Below are 16,780 nucleotides of genomic sequence, written 5' to 3'. Positions count from 1 at the left end.
AATCTGAGAGCAGAAAGAAAAAAAGAATGAGGAAAAAGTAACAAGAGCCCTGGAAAAATGGAGCATCCAACTAAACACACTAACATACAGTTCATCCTCATTATTCATGGATTCTGTATTTGTGAAATTGGCTACTCGCTAAAATTTATTTGTAATCCCCCAAATTAATATCCATGGCAATATTCAGTCATTCACCAACATGTGCCGAGCAATGACAGATTTGAGGCACCCGACGTACACGTTCTCACACACAGTCTTTTTTGTTTTTAATGTTTATTTAATATTGAGAGACAGAGACAGAGCATGAGTGGGGGAGGGGCAGAGAGAGAGGGAGACTCAGAACTTGAAGCAGGCACCAGGCTCTGAGCCATCAGCACAGACCCTGAAGCAGGGCTCGAACCACCAACCGCGAGATCATGACCTGAGCGCAAGTTGGATGCTTAACCGACTTAGCCACCCAAGTGCCCCTCACACACATTCTTAAACACATTCCGAAGTCGCTGAAGGCAACATGCTGCCTTATTGTTTAAGTGTTCATACCGTAAACAGTGCCCTTTTTGATGTATATTTAATGCCAAGCCTTTTGCAGTTTTGTGTTTTTGTTGTGATTTTGCCATTTTAAACTCTCTTCAAGTGTAGTTCTAGAGTTCTGTTTAGTATCCCTTAGCACAAGAAGGCCGTGATGTGCCTTATTAGAAAATATGTGTTAGATAGGCTTCACTCAGGTTTAGTTACAGTGGTGTTTACCATGTGTTCGATGTTAATGATTCCACAGTGCATTACATTCAGGAAAAAGAAGAGGAAATCTGCTATTTTGTACATGGGACTGCTCCAGAGAGTGCTAAAGTAATATGTATAGTACATAATGAAGCTACAGAAAAGGTAGAAAAGCAGCTAAATTTGAGGATTCAAGAATTGATGATCAAGAAAAAGATCTTCTTTTAATTTTTTAATGTTTATTTATTTTTGAGAGAGAGAGAGACAGAGTGAGACAGAGCGTGTGTGGGAGAGGGGCAGAGAGAGAAGGAGACACAGAATCTCAAACAGGCTCCAGGCTCTGAGCTGTCAGCACAGAGCCCAACACTGGGGCTTGAACCCATGAACTGCAAGATCATGACCTGAGCTGAAGTCAGACACTTGACACTTAACCAAATGAGCCATCCAGCCCCCCAAGAAAAAGATCTCTCTTGTATCTTTAATATTTGAGGAATATCTGTCTTGCATCTAAGAACATTTAAGGAATAAAGGATTCATAAATGTAGCTAACAACCCCTTGTATGGTTTTGTGCACCATTTAGATGTGGGATTTGATCTATTCTCAAGATTTCATTTGAGGACTCTTTATGGCTGGCCTAGAAGTGGCCTACAGTCCTGATAATAATCATTGAGATTAGTATTTGTGTCACAGCACCCAGATGTATAATAATCTCCAGTCTTAAATGTTGTTTCACAGCTATAGTTCTAGCAAACAATACGATAAATTATCTTCCAACAAATATAGAAGAAAGTCTGAAACTTAAGTTGAAATGATTATTGACAGAAACATTATACACAACCATGACCATAAAAAATATACAGATACAGATTTATCCTGTGTTCAGATGATAATAGAGTCTTTCTCAGCTAACACTGATGAATCAAGAAAGGGCTGAAACGTGATAACAAAATGATTTTCTCTTCCTGTGTGGTTTTTAAAAAACGTTTATTTATTTATTTTGAAAGAGAGAGAGAGAGAGAGAGAGAGAGAGAGAGAGTTGGTGCCCATGAGTTGGGAGGAGGGCAAAGAGAAAGGGAGAGAGAATCCCAAGCAGGTTCCATGATGACAGCACAGAGCCCCACATGGCACTTGATCCCACAAATCATGAGATCGTGACCTGAGTCAAAATCAAGAGTTGGTCACTTAACCAACTGAGCCACCCAGGCATCGCATCTATTCCTGTGTTAAACAATACTGGGGCTAGGCATACTTCCTCTGACTCCATTAAATAATATCGAGAATAAGCAAAGTAAACTTAGGTACTTGCTCCAGGAAATACTTGCTCCTGGGAGATAGGACTATAAACAAACAAGAATAGCTTACTTACAGAGACTAACAGCTTACTCATCATACCCACTTCAAGACCCTCACTTCTCTGTGCATGCCAATCGAAAATAGTCATTTCATAAACTCTGCCCAGTCCCAACCAGTTCCCCTGCTGGTAAGACCCAACTTAAAATTCCCCCTTTCATAACCTAAAAGTATACAAATATTACCCACCTCCCAGATTTTCCCCTTCTGAAGTGCCACAAAGACTCTGTCAAAGTTGTAGTTTCCTTTATTACAGTAATAAACTTAGCTTTGTTGGATTAACAGAATTTTCTCCTGGTCTTTTGGAGAGTTGACAGTTGTCATACTGATTTTTATATCCTATGAGACAAAGATAGGCTCTTAAGCTCTATTCTCTCGGTATATGTCAGGAAGTGCCAAAAAACAATTGCCGCGTTTACCAGACAGTCAGAGAAACTTATTGAACTGAAACATAGTCTTATATTTTTACCAATAGCTATAGTGCAAAAATAAAAGCGTTATATGCTCATGCTTTTGAGACTATAAATATTTTGTTTCATTGCTTTTTAATTAATTTGGAAACTATCTAACATGGAAAAATGAAACTCAGAGAATCATATCAGCCCAGAGAGAAGAAATAAAAATTGCTAGGTTTTAGGAAGATACAGTTTAAAAAGAAAAAGAGAGACCATGTAGAAGGACTTTGAACTAAACCATGATGTGATTAGTAATCTGTTCCTAAGAGGGGCATAAAGATATCTGAAGGCATGGGAATGTATTTATTCGTTCAATAAATATGTTTTAATAGCCACTACAGGCTGAATACAATTTTTGGAATTGTATGGCAGTGTAAGGCGGTGAATAAAACAAACATGATCCCTAACTACATGGTACTTGTGTTTTAGTGGTGAAAAGGCAATCTTTAAAAGGAAATATACACACATATATAGAATTACGATTTTTGGTTAGTACTAGGAGGTAAAAGAGACTCAAAATAGACTCAAAGGGTACTGGGAAATTAAGTAAACTTTGTGGAAGGCATGGCATAAGATTAAGTTCGGATGTAGATTTTTTTTCTACTTTCACTAGAAGGATTAGGGCTAAATTTCCTAGCAGTTGGAAACGTGCAAATCTCCCAAAAACTGAGAATGGAAATTCAATTGTCTTACATAATGGGAAGTAACAGATAACAGGAATGAGACCTCTTTTATCAGTCTTGTATCCAATGATGTACTAAGTTTGGAGAGAAAGGACTGAGAGTGTGTAAAACTGCCACCACTAGAAATTCTATTCTCGTGTACCATTTTCAAACACTTAGGCAAAGTTATTGCGAAAGAAGTTGGAATTAGGACCTATTATGAAACCCTAAAGGAAACCAAGTTTACTGGCATAACAATCTAACTTACTGATTTAATTACACATTATCAGTAAATGCATTTCACATTGCTTATCTAAAATGTCCAGGGCATAACTTGTTCTGTATTAATGAATTTAGATATCTTACCTCCAAAAGAATGCACAAATAGGATAAAAAGCATTTTAGCATGAAATGACACACAAATATACACACACATTCACCCAATCACAATTTAATACTTTTAAAAACATTTAAATTTTTAAAAATTGGACCTTATATGCATGATAAATGACAGGTGCTTTATAAGATTTTCAGTAAATCCCACGATTCAATAATGCCACTTACAAAGGAGGAAATTATAGCTGAAAAATGAAATAAATTCCTAAAGGTCCACGGCTAAGTAATTGGGTAAATGAGTTTTGATGTCAGGCTTGTTTGGATACAAGAGTGCATGCTTTCTTTCCTTGGCTACTTGTTCTCACGGAGTAATGCTGAACTTAACATTTGTCAAAAATTCCTAGGTATGATCCACCAGGATATAAAAGTGGGAGAAAGTAAGACCCAACTTATGATACCTTTAGACAGACAAACAGGGTACCACAACATACAGAGTTTTCACTGCCACATCAGGAAAACTCAAAAAGTTTGAGAACACACCTGTGATTTGCAAATTGTTGATAGAAGTGTGAATTTGTGAAATTCCCAAGGAGGTAAAGTTGGCAGAATCTATTAAAATGACAAATACAGAAACCTTGGAACCAAGGATTATAAATTTGAGCTTGTCGTGTCCCTGGCCTTCTGGGAAAGGAATCCTCTTCTGATCCTCTGTCCTGCTCTTTCTTACAAGCCTGCTCAGTATTTTCACCAGCTTCTCAGTAACTGGATTGGTTCTCTTCTGAAGGCACTTGTCACCTAGAACCATATTCCTAGTAGTCTTGACCTTGAATATTTCCTAGAATCTCTGGCCACCCTGCCCAATTCACTTGATAAGACTCCTTAGAGACACTTGCCCCCAAAAAAGTGTGAACCCATAATAACCTTTTCATGATATGCAGTGGCTGTGGGTTACTGCGCCCCAGTAGCCAGATTTATAACCCTCCCTCCATCTCTGTTCCCTTTGTGCAGTGCGATGGACAGATTGGAGCATACTCTGCAACTGGGTTTGCTCAGTAAAAATACTGACTCTACTGCACCCCATCAGGCACGACACTAACTCACTGAAGTCAAGAAAGGAATGTTTTTGAAATATTTTCTATAAGGTTAAGTCCTCTGCTAGCAAACTTCTACGTATATTATCTGATTCAGTCTCCATTGCAGACCTGTAGTGTAGCTATTATTACCTTCATTTTCTGTTGAATAAACCAAGACCTAGAGACAGTACCTTTTTAAGGTCATATGTTAAAGATTGAGCTGGGATTAGAGCCATGATCTTCACTTTCAATCCAGTGCCATTTTTTAATTAAACCGCATGGCCTCTAAACCACCTTCCTTTTAATCAGAAAGGGATAGTCAATCAAAAGTCAAGTTTCCATTTCAGCAGCTTTAATGAATATAGAAGATGTTTTCTCTATACAACTTCATGACTCCTCGGATACTATATAAATTCATTGTCCAATGGATTTTAATATCTTTTGTATATTCCTTTGTGTTGTGTTACATTGGCCTTTTGTTTTTGTTTTTTGTTTTCCACCACATCAAATCTAGGCCTAAGTCAAAACATGATTAATTTCTTCATTTATGAAATATCCTAGAGTATTTTTCTTTGCAAATCAATCATATGCTATGCCTTTTCTAGGTCTGAAACACAGGCAATCTCTGTATTTTGGCAGTAGGTGACTTATGAAGCCCTACAAATGGAACTTGCCAACTGTTTGATAGCTAAGGATTTCAGGCTTGATTTGTCAAAAAGATATTTAATCTGTATTGATAAGTATAGGCTTATATAGTCATTTTTAATTTTTATGAGTTTAGAGGATATCTCTGTACATGACTTTGCTCTTCATGTTGTTTTTGTTTGAATTTAGAATGCTCCTGGCTCTTAACACAAGTCCAGTTGGTGTGGTCTACTCCATCTAGTCTATCTACCTTGAGACACTTCGATTTGAACTGCTCCATTTCCACTTTAGATTTTCTCATTAGTGTTAAAGTTACCTTTCAGATAACTGAACTTTTTTTATTTTATTCTTCAGTCTTTCATTCAATAGAAATGTGGGCAGAGATTTCCATTCACAGTGTTAGGGGATTTAGCTTCATCTTATGTATTCTTTTTCACAATGAGATGTTTTAAATATTTTATTCCCATTTTAGATATGAGAACATGAAAGCTTAACCTACTGATGGCATTTTCATGGGATACATGTTGTTGCAAACTTCCTGGACTTTATTCCAATGTTGTATCTTCCGTATTGGATACACAGTGACATGATGTGCTATCAGAAGGCAGAGGATAAATGCCACATTACCTGAATCATCAATTTAAAAAAAAAATTAACATTTATTCATTTTTGAAAGAGACAGTGTGAGTGGTGGAGGGGCAGAGAGGGAGGCATAGAATCCGAAGCAGATGCCAGGCTTTGAGATGTCAACACAGAGCCTGACATGGGGCTCAAACTTGAGGACCACAAGATCATGACCTGAGCTGAAGTCAGATGCTTAACTGACTGAGCCACCCAGGCGCCTTCCCCCCCCCCCCCCCCAGGTCATCGATTTTACTTTAGGTATATTATGGTATAAAAAATAAAATGTTTGAATTTTTCAAAATAAAATAAGAAACTGAAGAAATTTAAAGTTTGCTGTTCATTATGTCAATTGCTCATATATATATATATATATATATATATATATATATTTTTTTTTTTTTTTTTTTTTTTTTTTGCTATAGGGTGTACGTACCAGATAAGAACTTAGGTCAGCCTCATTAAAGAGATATCTGAAATATCAGTGGCTTGTATGAGGTAGAGGTGTTATTTATCAGGTAATGAGAAGTCAAGAGTGAGTTAGGGAGTCCAGTGTTGGCACAGGCTGTCGGGAAGCACCTTCTGCCATGGTGCTCAGCCAGCCCACATGGGTCACAAGATGGTTCCTACTCTGTATCATCATTGAATCTATATTCCAGAAATAAAGGAGCGTGGAAAAGATGAAAGGATAACAGACAAGCCAGCCAAGTTTGTCCCATTTTAAATGTCTCATTGGAAGCACCCAACAAAATTTTCTTTCAAATTCGTGGGTCAGAACTGTTTCACATGGGAAATGTTAGCTACAAGGAAGGTTGGGAAAAGGGTTTTTAGCTGGACAATCACCACACCCAATAAAATTGGTACTGTGTTAGTAAGGAAGTAAATGAGAAATAGGTATTGAGTTGGTAACAGTTGCCCACCCAAATAATTGAATGTGATGGATAGAGAAGTTTCCATTATACCTTGGAGACATGTCTGTTGGTCACCACAGAGGGCCCACCCTAAGAACTGGGCCTCACAGAAATGAAATGAGTTTTAGTTTCAAGTTTTGGGAAGGACTGATTTACAAATATATGCCATCTGGGTGGCCCTTTGCCTTGCAAAATCTATTGACTGCTACTCGAACTCGCAAGCAAATGATTGATTTAACCCCCTATAAATTAAGCTTAGACTACTCATGTCTGAAATTGCTAGAGATGTTCAAGCTACGAATTCTCCATTTTCTGCTGACCTTGTGAGTGTTCTGTGTCTGCTTCTTGTTGGAGCATTTACACTAAAATTGTTCTCTTAATTTCTGAGAATTTGAATGAAAGAATTCAACTGTTGAGTGGCCTTACCCGGACCATGAAAATACCAAATACATTTTAGTTAGGAGAACTCTGCTGTGGACAAATGGACTCAGAAGAACCTAAATTGGCTCAGTTATGGTGCTCTGAGGTCGGAGCAGCAGTGCCTCAGAAACTATTTTTGTTTCCCTTAGAAAATTAAAATCTCCAAATCAAGAGTCCCCCAGGTGCTTATGAATATTCTTATTATTTAACTGCATTGTGGTCGGTGAACCCAGGCCCTGCTGATGATAGAGAGGATAGCATCTTGCTTTCAAAAATCTATTATGTTTATATCAGAATAGAAGGAATACTTTTCAGTATACAAGTCCCAAGATTCAGATGTTCAACACCAAACTCTGTGATGTGCTTAGACCTGGCGACTTTAGAGGAAAACAAATGTCACTTTTCTTTTTCTTTCCTTTTCTTTCTTTTTTTTTTTTTTGTTTACTTATTTTTGAGACCAAGAAAGAGAGAGAGAAACAGAGCATGAGCAGGGGAGGGCCAGAGAGAGAGGGAGGCACAGAATCTGAAGCAGGTTCCAGGCTGTGACCTGTCAGCACAGAACCCAACACGGGGCTGGAACACACCAACCGTGAGAACATAACCTGGGCTGAAGTTGGACGCTTAACCTACTGAGACACTCAGGCACCCCGAATGTCACTCTTCATAGTGGAGGCGGGATTCGGTTACATTTCCCAGATGAAGCCCCACTATAATTTAGTGTTTTCAATTTACCCAAATCCCACCAGAAAACATAGATTTTGAAGGGCACAGGAAATACCTGGAGTCAAAGTAGTTAGACAAAAACCATTATGAGGCTGAAAACTCCATAATTAACAATGTAATACTTCATGTCTCACAGAAACACAGATAATTAAAATGGACCAACCACTAACAACTCAAAGGAACAAACAAGGTGAAGATGGCCTCACAGTGCCCCCTAGCAAACATCGCAAAATTCCTCTTTGTTATCGTAAATCTGGGATAAGCTATTTTGAAGCCACAGTCCAGACATTTGTTGTTCCTAATTACTATTGAAACAGTTTGAAAATTATGAAGATATATGCTGATGGGCACTTAATACTAAACAAACAAAACATAATAATATTCTTTGATTGTAATCTGCAACTACATACTTATGACTGCTGTCCTTCTTCCTTCCATCTGTCCTTTCCATTCTTCCTTCCTTTCTTCAGTTTAAAAAATTTTTTTCCTTAGCCTGTAATCTTGAGTGTGAAGCATAACGAAAGTAAAAGCAAAGCTAATAAGATTTCAAAGCTGTTTTTCTCTTTTCCACAAATTCACATGTGTTAACTTGGATCATCATTCAGTTCTGCTAAGCCAACACTTTTTATATGGGACTAGCTGAATTTTACAGCCTATTCATCTTACACCTTTTAATTAAATGGCCTCTACCTGGGGCCAGGTCTTTAGTCCACTGTCTTACATAATGTATCTGCTTGCATTTTTCCTTCTGATTAAGAGTAAGAAATGGTTATAGGGAGTGGAGTAGAAATATGTGAGGATTGCAACAAGGCAAAGCAATTTCATTTTTCACCTGGATGTGTCCTGAGCTTTTCATTCAGGCCAGCTGAGCTGCTAAATGCTGTGATTGATTGCTAATTCCACTTGGTTTCCCCAGCAAAGCTGAAGGTAATGAGAGGAAGAGATTTTGTGACAACCACAAGGTGGATAGAAGCATAAAACAATAGTGTTCAATTTGGAGAAAGTCAACAGAAATGTTAAAAATTAGCCAACTCTTCTGGGTGTTATGGAAACTTGGAGAGTGGAAATAATAGGTAGATGACATGTGATTAAATATTTAATTAAGCTAAATACACGCCTCTTAATTCTGAATGTGTTCTGTAGAATTGTATTCCACCAAAGTGAAGTAGAGAAACATTTTTAAACAACTCTCTCTTTTGATTATATTTAATTGCTGACTTGATCAGGCTATGACACATCATCCAACATTACTCTCAAATCAAGTCACGTTTCATATCGCTATTCCATGTATCAGACCCAGTTTTGCAGACGGGATGATGCTCAGGGTACGAATTTCCCCTGCTTAGTCACCATATTGACATATTAACATTTCACCTTCTTGATTAATTTAACTGGCTTTGGAGAGGTTTACCCTGTGGCACTCAGGGACCAACATAATTGCATCATAGGCCACTCTTGTCAATGCTGATGTTCAAGAAGATAGAAATGTGATGATGCTTTTCTGGACAAGGACAACTCTGGAAGAATGGGGGAATATCCTGGATTAGATTTTGAAGCTCAGTGCTTTTTAGTTAATGGAAACTCCTGAGTGGAGATCTAGCACCTTGTCCCATCAAGTTTTACTCCAGAAGATATTCACACAAATGCACCAATACTCCTGTTTCCAGAAGAGTATTCAAAATCACTGGAGGAATTCAAAATCACTAGATAGTGGTTAAAGAGAGATGCATGAGTAGAAAAAGTATTTAAAAATGTTTCAAAATTAAGAAGTGCTTTAAACTTTTGTGTATACATTTGTGAGCGCATTAACTCCAGATATAGAAAGTTGCCACTATGGTCGTCGTGGTGTTTTCTTTCCTACTGGTATGCTTAATTAATCATATGTTTATTTCTCCTACTAGACTGTGACTCTTCCAGGACAGGAACTGAGTCGTAGGAAAACTGTATTGCAAGTAGTGTACTTGCACAATGTAATTGGTACACGATTACTGATTGAATTGGATGGAATTGAATTAACTTATTACTGGTAATTGTCACTATCCCATCAGTCAGCAAGCACTGGAGGCTTGTACTAGGGAAACAAAACACTGGCTGGCCCTTGGACTAGGTATTCTGTAAAAAGAAGGTTGGTTATATGATTTTGATTAAAGCTAATACTGCTTTTTTCTAAGCATAGTAATGAGTAGTTAACTGATTCTGCATTTCCCCTCGATCCCAAAGGAAACTGGGTACCTGTTATGCAATCTTCAACATTCTAGTACCTTCCCTTTTCCATAGCATAAAATAAGCTATCCCTACAGAGACCATTTATGAGTGTACTTTGTTTTAAAGCACATCTGTCTTGCAAACCAGGATTACAGGTGCTGTATTTTAGAGGGCCATTGACCTCTAAATAGTTCCAGAACACTTGACACTCAGCAACCATTTTCTTCGTGCCATAGCATGTGGTGCACTAAGAGAAAAAAAATCATAATTGCAAGGTTACAGCATAATCAAACAAACGCGAATGCTAACACAATCAAAATAACTAAATAAAGGCACTTAACAAAAGAATTAAGAAGAAATCTTGCGAGACAGATGAAGTGGTCCGTGTTGTGATGAAGAAGTGGGTTCAAAGCTGAACTCTGAATCATGAGAGAGGATTTAAATTAGGCTCTTTGTCTACTGATGTGGGGGGGGCCTCACCCCTGTGGCTGCTGCTCTGAGCAATAAGCAGAGAAATAGGCTGGAGGGGAACTGAACAAACCATGTACCACTGAGGCTGAGAACAAAGGGAAAGAAACTAGAAACAATGCAGAAATGCTGTCAGTGTAACTGGTAAAACCTCAAAAGACAGAGACACTGGACCGATTTAATGGCACAAAGAGAGAGTTTCCTCTGATAACGTGTTACCCAAAAGTAAAGAATGCCTTGGAGTGGAACACAGTTCATCTGTAAGCCCTCGGGATCAGAAGCATCAATAGTAATCCTTGGGGTACAGGAAAGTTATGTGATTCTTGTCATCGTGTCTGCCCCTCCACCACGTACACACACACACAGAGTTTATCTCAGGGCTGGTTTGATATTATGAATTACAATACATCAATGAATGTTTGGATTTTAATCACCTTAGTTAGGATTATTCATCAATTTAATTAATATCTCTCAAAAATTCATCAAAATCTGAATAATACGCAACCTCTGGGCAGATGTCATACATGCAAATCCTGTAAATCCTTTACCCAATTCCTTGTGATAGAACAAACTTCTACCTTGTTTTGTTTTTTTTTTTTAAACTCATTTACAGGAAATCAAGGTGTAAATCAGGATCATTTTCTTTTTTTATATTTTTTTAAATGTTAGTTTTGTTTATTTTTGAGAGAGAGAGAGGGCAAGTTGGGGAGGGGCAGAGAGAGAGAGGGACAGAGGATCCAAAGCGGGCTCTGCGCTGACAGCAGAAAGCCCATTTCGGGGCTCAAACTCATGAACAGTGAGATCATGACCTGAGCTGAAGATGAATGCTTAACCAACTGAGCCACCCAAGTGCCCTGTAGGATCATTTTCTTAAGCCCATACACCATGTTTTGTCTCACAATCTTGAGTGGTATTGATAGCATAAAAAAAAAAAAAACACCCTACATTCATGTTAGTAGATTAAAACATTACAACTGGTGTAGTTTATGTTTATTTCTTTTAAAAATTATTTTTATTTTAAAGTAATGAATTAAATGCTTTCAAGTCATGTATTTCCTTTTTAAAATTTTTAAAGATACTTTTATTTATTTTTGAGAAAGAGAGAGACATAGCACAGTGGTAAAGGGGGAGAGGGAGACACTGAATCTGAAGCAGGCTCCAGGCTCTGAGCTGCCAGCACAGAGCCCGATGTAGGGCTCGAAACCATGAACAACAAGATCGTGAGCTGAAGTCAAATGCTTAACTGGAGGCATCCAGGCACCCCTCACGTCACATATTTTCTAAAAGTTTTTTTAATATAAATTGCAGTCCCCTCCACTTTTTCTATGTCCCAACCTTGTCCCTAAAATGTTTTAATTCTTCTGGCTGTTCCTTCTACTTATCTCAATATTCTAAAATAATTGACTTGCATTACTATTTCTTCAATCTTCAATTTCAGATATTATCACTTTATTTTTGTTATGGCAATTAAGTCCACCTTGCCTCAGTCACACACATAAATAAGCATGTAGACACACACACACACACACACACACACACACACACACACACACATTCTTCCCTTTCCCTCATTCTCCCAATATAGTTTAACATTGTTTTTAGGGGCGCCTGGGTGGCTCAGGTTGATGAGTTCAAGCCCTGGATTAGGCTTCATGCTGATAGTGGGAAGCCTGCTTGGGATTCTCTCTCTCCCTCTCTTTCTGCCCCTCCCCACTTACTCTCTCTGTCTCTCTCAAAAAAAAATTAAACATTACTTTTTTAACAGGAAGACAGGGATTACATTATCTAGTGTGTGTGTGTGTGTGTGTGTGTGTGTGTGTATATATGATAGCATTTTTTTCTCTTACATTTTTCCTGTGGAATTAATTAATCATTGCCTTTCCTCCCCCTATTTTCCCAGTTTCATTTGGAATCATTACTACATTTTCCAAATATTCCAACAGATCTTTCAAATGCCTATTGGTAAATTTTTCAGTTGACTGAGCAGAATTCCTTTTTTTTATTTGGCCTTGATTGTTTTCTGGAACACCTTCACTCTGCAGGTGTCTGTCCCCTGCTCTGGTTTTCTTAGGTCTCCTGTGCTGTTCAGATTCTTCCTTAGCTAGATTTCATGTCCTTCTCATTTTTCATTTTCTCTCTTGTTTTTCTGATACACATCCCACAGTAGCTTCCTAAGAGGAGGATCTAAAGAGATAAATTTAAAGAACTTGTACACCTGAAAATTAATTTATTTTCACTTCCCATTCTATTGATAATTTCCCTGAGTATAGAATTCTGGATTGAAAATACTTTCCTTCAGAGGTTAAAGGCATTACTTCCCTATTTTATAACATCCCGCATTTTTATTAAGAAATCTGATGGCAGGTGAATTCTATTTTGTTATGTTTGATAATGTTTTCCTCACGCCAAAAGCTTCTAGGACTTCCTCCTTTTCTTTACCGTTTTTAGATTTTCTGATAGGTTTAAGTAGTTCTTAGTTTTATTTTATTCATTTGCTTGATACCTGTGAGCTTTTCTAATCTGATGATGTGTGCCTTTCGGTTCTGGAGATTTTCTTGTCGAATTTATTTGGAATTGTTTTCCCTTTTATATATTTTGTTGGCCTTTCTCTAAGCACTAATGGTGAAACTCCTGGGATCACCCTTTTTCTTTTCTCATATATTCTATTCTTTTCATGTCTTTTTTTCAATTTTCTGGGCAATTCCTCCAGCTTTATTTTTTAAGAAATTAATATACATGCATTAGTTTGTCTGCTTTGTGTCTATTTATTGTAAGCCCTTTTATTTCTGTTTGTTTGTTTCCCTCATTGATATTGCTTCTCCTCTCAGAGGACCTGCACCATGGCACATTTATATTTAGGTATAAATTTACATTTGGTACTCTTCTCACCTTCATGTTTGAATGACATCAACGTCAGAGCTGATAGAAGGAGGGAAAAATAAAACACAAATGTGAAGTGCTAAAAAAGAGCAAGTCAGAGCAGTGTACGTGTTGCTGAGTTATGAGTGTTCAAACTTCCCTCTTTTATGTAGTTATCACTTCTTCACACTCATAAAAATGGATTTTCCTGACAGTTTAAAAGTTAAAACATAAGAATTCATACATAATTCAAAATACATAGGAGTTTGTTACAGAATTCAGTTGCTGAAATAAGAAAAATAAAAAGAACCTAGCTGTCCCACTAATTCTATGACTAAATCATACCAAAACAAATCAAAACAAAAACATCTCCCAATGGCGGGGAAGGCTATTTTCCACGATCTTCTTGGGGACTTGAAAACACTTACGCCCTTGCCATTTCATTCCAATTCTGAGTCTTTTTTTTTTTCCCCAGAACACTAATCAACAAGCAGTTACAAAACACTTAAGAGAAGGAGGACAAGGTATGATACGGGAACATCAAGCTTAGACTGGAAATTGAAGTGATGGCCGTGTCTTTCTATATGTGTTGGTTTCAAGGTTCATAGCAAAAGGGTTGCCCCTGAGGTAAAGCCCAGCCATTGACTCCACCTTGTACTCGAGGAGCCACCTAGCCATAAATGCGGAGACTCCAAATGCCACACATTTATTTACTGCAGAGTGAGACCTGTGTTGCAAACCCTGTTTGGAAGTCAGCCAAACCCTGTTGTGAAATTGCCCCAGCACCAGACGTACAGATCCGAGAACTCTGCCATTTCTGATGGCCACCGTAGGGACTCCACTTGGAGTAAGGTCTCACACATGCTCCTGGTGAAGAGCAGTGAAGGAAGTGGGTTCAGTAATCACTTTTCCAAAGACAGAGGTAGTATTTTAAACTACTCTAAAGGGCATAACCAGATTGAAATTGAGGGGAGGAAAACAAACAAACAAATACAAAAAAAAATCCATTACTCTAATAATTCAGAACCAACTAGGCCACTTCCATTGTTCCCCTTCTCATTTTGGGATGAATATTCTATCTCTCATCTCTTGTTCTATTATTTTATACCCCCATCTTTTCTTCTTCTCTCCTTTTTTTATACTTTTTTTCTTTAAGCTTTTCCTCCTCTTGTTTTCTGTTTATGTCTCCCCATCTGCTCTGCCTCTCTCTCCTTGATTGATTTCCTTTATGTTTCATTCCATCGCTGCCATAACATTGATATAAAGATCCAATATAAGGATCCTCTATCACTCTTTCCTATCTTGTTTGCTCCTGTCACTAAGGTAACAAAAGAGCTATGCAAACAAAACACAGCATGATCTGAACCTCATAGTGTTTTCTTTTCTGATCTTGGAGAGCACCCTTCTAGAATGTGAAAGCGGTATGTATTCTGGAGTCCCTCACTTGGTGAGGAGAAATCTGGAAGATGAAAAAGGTGGGGCTTTCTTGCAGGTTTCTTGTGCAGAGCCACTCTGATTCCAGCTCCTGCCGTAATAAGAATAAGACACATGGCAGTCCATAGAGGTTTTCCCGGAAAAGACCTATAGTCACATTGTAGCATCCCTGGAAGCAGCGGTAGTGCCATCAGGTGATGGCAGTTTGTGTGCCGGGAAATAGCTGTCTACATGTGCAACCATGTGCCTGTAATTCTCAGTGCTTGTGTGTATGTGTGTGTTTGCATGTGTGTGCATATGCCTGTGTGTGTCAGTTTTGTATGCAGTTTCCCTAGATGTATATATAATCCCCTAAACCTTGCAATTAATGGTGTCGACTATCTCAATAAAAAATCCCATCACCGTTACATCATGAGTTTTTATGCAGGTAAAAGTGCATCAAACAGTACAACTGAAATGTGTTCATTATACGCCCAACACATGTCAATGTACCAGGAAAACAAATCTCTCATCACACAATATCTGTCACAGAGTCAGAGACAATAGGACCTCACCTCCTGGTAGGTCTCATGGCATGACTGGTCATAATATGTCACTCTTGCCATTTTCCTCACACAAAACACCCTTCATCTGAGGCTCCACAATGAGTCCTCCCAAGTCACTCTAGTCACATTGGGTACATTAAGGTGGAGAAAGAGAATCTCACCAGTGTGATGGGAGAATCCCCACTTACATTTGTGTCCATCTGCCAGTGGAAAGAGGGGCTTGATGTAGTGTGAAGAAGGCTTTTGCAAGTAAACAATTTAAGGTAGCTATCCTAAGACAGTATAAATATAAACAGTGCCAAATTATGATTTGAGTTCCCTTTAGAGGCTAAATCTTGTGAATTGTGAAGTACCCAACCGCTACTTTTCTCAAGGTTCCACTTGTAGTACATCACTTTTAGCCCCATCACAGAAACAAACGAACACAGCATAGTAACATATTCACATCTGAGAACAGGAAACTGAGGAATGGAGCCCTCTCCGGTCTCTCTCAAGTATGTGTAGATTCTTATTGTGATGTCAACCCTGGCCATCACATGTGGTGACTCTGCTTTCTGGCATTTATATTAGTGTCCCTGCTAAGTATCAGGACTGGCCCACCAAACCTGGCTGTGGGCCCTTTTCAGTGCAAACCAAAGCTCAACATCTTCCTAAGTCCATTTTGAATGCATGAGATTTGTTGGGCAGCTGGTGAGTAGGGAGAGCGGGAAGTTGATTATGGGTAAAGTATGATGAATTGTTCTATGGTCTTCTGCTAGCAAGATACCAACCTTACTCTCTGATTCTCTGCAGTTCCCAGAAAATTGCTGTAGCAATGAAGCACAAGATGTGCCACCCAGGACAACCACATCCATAAAGAAAGGAGACCTCTTCTGGTTGCACATCAGGATGCAACCTCTTACTGTACCAGAGGAAGGTACCATGGAAATTTACTAAGTTGATTAAGAATAATTTTTTTTCATTCATTGTCCTGTACTACCAGGACAGTATAAAATGTCGAGGCAGGTGTTTCAGTGATTTCAAGGCTACAAATTCAAATTCCTTAAGTCAATCATAGTACAATAACTATAGAAATTAAGAAGCATTTCTATATCAACACAGGATCCATGTTGAATAGTACACAAGTTTCTAGTACAGCGTTAGCTACCTTTTGAACAGAGCTCAATATCGATCTCCCCGTGAAAGAGTGTTTCCAGATTTTTTGACTATGGTAGACATGATTGACAAAGGTTCACTTAACATAAGATTAAGGGAAATGTTGAGGTTGTTTTTGGCTAACGTGTGTCCCTAGGAAAGTCATCTCAGTGACAGAATTGACACTGGATATGTGGATACTGTCAGTACTCTCTCCCTCT

General features: G+C 38.3%; 1 long non-coding RNA gene across 1 annotated transcript; it reads left to right on the top strand.

Annotated features, from left to right (window-relative positions):
* The first annotated feature begins 15,990 nt into the window (after positions 1-15,990).
* Positions 15,991-16,442, top strand: LOC109261134 (uncharacterized). The gene is made up of 2 exons (XR_002077254.2): positions 15,991-16,115; positions 16,225-16,442. It is a non-coding gene; the product is annotated as an uncharacterized LOC109261134 (long non-coding RNA).
* Positions 16,443-16,780: the final 338 nt, after the last annotated feature.

This window comes from Panthera pardus, unplaced genomic scaffold (assembly GCF_024362965.1).
Source record: "Panthera pardus isolate Hobbes unplaced genomic scaffold, ASM2436296v1 HiC_scaffold_345, whole genome shotgun sequence".
Classification (NCBI taxonomy): Eukaryota; Metazoa; Chordata; class Mammalia; order Carnivora; family Felidae; genus Panthera; species Panthera pardus.
The sequence above is the reverse complement of the archived record's forward strand: the minus strand, read 5'-3'. Positions and strand labels throughout refer to the sequence as shown.